Here is a 3890-nt window from a genome sequence, read left to right as displayed (position 1 = left end):
AGAATTCTTTTTTTTTTTTTTTTCCTTTTTTTTTTTTTTGAGGCAGGATCTCGCTCTGTCACCCAGGCTGGAATGCAGTGGCATCATCATAGCTCACTGCAACCTCCAATTCCTGGGTTCAAGTGATCCTCCTACCTCAACTTCCCAAGTAGCTGGGACTACAGGTGCATGCCACTGCACCTGGCTAAGTTTTTAAATTTTTTCGTAGAAATGGGGTCTTGCTATTGCCCAGGCTAGTTTCAAACTCCTGGACTCAAGCGATCCTCCCACCTCAGCCTTCCAAAGTGTAGGATTACAGGCATAAGCCACTGTGCCTGGCCCCATAGCCATACAGAATTCTGTATAATAGAATAAATACCTCCATTTCCCTGCAAGGTTCTCTAGTATTTTTATGCAAGGAAGGATTTGTTTCATCTACTGAGCAGTTGCTTCTTTGTGATCCATGCCCCTTATTACCACTCAGTTACATCTTGGGTCACACTTACTTAGCTGCTATTCCCCATGTAGAACCCTGAGCCTACTGTCTTGGATGAAACAATGTTGCTGCTACCATCACATGGATCTCAGTGAAGGGGTTGGCACTTCACTGAGGAAGGTTATGCTTCCCATTACCGTGACTTAATTTTCTTCCATGCCATCAACACAAAACTTGTTCACAGATAATGTTTTATTGAAGAGTTAGGGATGATTAGAGGAATTAAAACTGCTGACTCCCTATTCTATTCCCCATCATCACCCCAGACTATCTAGGCAAGCTCATCCACTCAAGGTGATAGAAGACCAGACTAACAGGAGGGTGAGCAAATAATGACTGTTTCTGGGGCTTCTTTTCTAGCAGTGATAGTGAGGCATAACACAGGCAAGACTGTAGATATGTTACTCCATGACCTATTCCCACACTGGTTTGACCAGTCAGGGAAGAAGCAGCAGGTCAGTATTACCCAGCAGCTTCCTCAAAAAGTCAGTCTATAGTTAACTCTTTTTATACATATGTTGTATTCTTAACCTTTGTGGCATCTTTTGCAGCACAACGACCTTATGCCATGGGGAATTTAATAGACCTCTTATGCCCCAACTCTTAATTCCTATTTATTTTATTTTCATGTTGTTTTCTTTATTATATTGTCATTATCTTAAGGTGGTATCCTATTATCAGGGCAACTGAGAATGAAATATGCAGAGCACTACTTTGACAGAGACCTTTAATTCTTTATGGTCAAAAGAAAAAATTCTTTATGGTCAAATTTCTTCCATGTTCTCAGTTTTCTTCCTCTTCTGGTTAAAAGAATGCTGACCATTCCACAATCCTACCCACTTTCTCTCTTTGACTTGTCTCTCTCCACAAGATCTGTCCCTCTTCAAGTTCTAGCAGTTCAAACTGTTTCTCCAGAACTTTCTAATTTAAACTCCTCATTATCCTTCTGATTAGTACAATTTGGTACTGATCAATATTACATTATTCCTCTAACGTAATTCTTCAGGAGAAGTTTCTTCCTGGGCGTCTCCCAGTTCCTAGCTTCCTTGTCTTGATGTTTGTAGACTTCTCTTCCTTAGTGACTCCTTTCTTCAGGTCTCCCGGTACAAACCTGCTCACCCCTTTCTGGAAACTCCCTACTCAAAGGGGTTGGTTTTATCCCACAATCAGTTCTTCTTCCCTCAACAGGTCAATCCAAGGACACAATGACCAATTGCAGGATATTTCCCAAAAATGTCTGAGTTTCTCAGTCTAGAATTATACCCTGGGTGCACTACAGCAAGAGAATTCCAAGTTAGGCTTCAGATTCCAAATCTGGTTCCTTCCAAAGTTTCTGTCATTTTGTTATGCAAATGTAATTCCACATTCTTCCTCTTGTTTTGTTTTGTTTTTGTTTTTTTGTTTTTTCCTGTGGGTTAACTATTAGACCAAATGAACACATATAGCCAAGCAGGCACGACTCCTAAGGACACATAATTATGGTCTGAATCTGTGTTAAGGAAAACATTTTTTTCTCAATGCAATATAATTTTCACAGATTCCTCTGCCCACAAAAAACATATATTGTTTGTCAAGCGGTTTCAGTTTCTTCTTCTTTCTCTCCAACAATGCACAGATCAGTGGTTAAGAAATAAGTCCCATTACAATTTCTAGCCAAACAACATAATTACATACATGGATAGTCATCTTTAGAAAGACCCAACACAATTTTTCCCTGATATCTTATTATTAAAATTTTCAATCATTTAGAAAAATTGAAAGAATGTTTTTCAGTGAACTCCTGTATACCTCCTGCAGTTAGATATTATGTATGTCTATCCATCTCTCTATCCATTTATAAATATTTCTTATTTCTTTGATGCATTTCCAAGTAAATTTAAAATACTAGTACTCTTTCCCCTAAATACATTATGTAAGGGGTCCCCAACCTATGGGTGAGTTGTATAATTATTTCATTATATATTATAATGTAATAATAATAGAAATAAAGTGCACAATAAATGTAATGCACTTGAACCATCCCAAAAACCATCCCTCCCCCACTCCATCCCCAGTCTGGGAAAATTGTCTTCCAGGAAAATGGTCCCTGGTGCCAAAAAGGTTGGGGACCACTGCATTATATCATTGGCTGGAGTTCAATATTTGCTCATAGTTTTTTTTCTTTTGAAGAAAAATTTACACACAGTTGTAATGAAATGTACAAACCTTAACTATATATTCAGTAGGTTTTGAAAGAATGCATACACCTGTTATCTAAACCCCTAGCAAGACATACACTACTATTTTTTTTCACTCCAGACAGTTCCCTCATGCCTCTTTCCAGTCAATTCCTCTCCCCTGGCAAGCATGGTTCTGATTTTTTCCACTATAGATTAGTTTTGCTTGTTCTAGAACTTTATATAAATGGAATCATACAGTATATGCTCTTTTGTGCTATGTGATTCCATGTAAGGCTTCTTTCACTTGTCAAGATGCTTTTGAGACTTATCCATGTTGTTGTGTATATCAGTAGTTTGCTTCACTTTATTTCTGAATAGTATTCCATTCCATAAATATACCATAGTTTATCTATTCTCAAATTGATGGACATCTGGGCTATTTCCAGTTTTGGGCTCTTATGAATGAAGTGGCTGTCAAATTCTTGTACAGATCTTTTTATGAACATATATTTCACTTTTCTTGGGTATATAGTGAGAGAGAGAATTCCTGAGTCATAAGGTAGGTGTGTTTAGTGTTATGAGAACCTGTTCGACCTTTTCCTGAAGTGATTACACCATTTTACACACCCATTACAGTGTATGAGAGCTCTGGTTGCTCTACATCCTTGCCAACATCTGGCATTTTCAGTCTTTAATTTTAGTTATCCTCTTAAGTGTGTAGTGGTATCATCTCACTGTAATTTAATTTGCATTTCACTGATGACTAATGATGTACATTTTCTCATGTTTTTGTTGACTGTATATTATCTTTTGTGAAGTGTCTGTTCCAGTCTTTTGTCCCTTTTCTAAAAATTAGGTTATTTATCACTGAGTTTTACAAGATTTTTTTTTTTTTTTTAGAGGCAGGGTCTTGCTTTGTCACCCCAGGCTGGAGTGCAGTCACATGATCATAGCTCACTGCAGCCTCGAACTACTGGGCTTGTGATCCTCCTGCCTTAGCTTCCAAGTTGCTGGGACTATAGTCACGTGCCACCTCACCTGACTAATTTTTGTTATGTATCTTTTGTAGAGACAGGGTCTTGCTCTGTTGCCTGGGCTGGTCTCAAAGTCCTGGCCTCAAGTGATCCTCCTCCCTTGGCCTCCCAAAGTGCTGGGATTACAGGTGTGAGCCACCACACCTGTCCTATGAGTTCTTTATATCCTGGATATCAGTCCTTTGTCATTTTTAAAAATTTAATTTGATTTTTTTTTTTTTT

Source organism: Propithecus coquereli, unplaced genomic scaffold (genome assembly GCF_000956105.1).
Source record: "Propithecus coquereli isolate 6110/MARCELLA unplaced genomic scaffold, Pcoq_1.0 Scaffold34, whole genome shotgun sequence".
NCBI lineage: Eukaryota > Metazoa > Chordata > Mammalia > Primates > Indriidae > Propithecus > Propithecus coquereli.
This window is presented reverse-complemented; position numbering follows the sequence as displayed.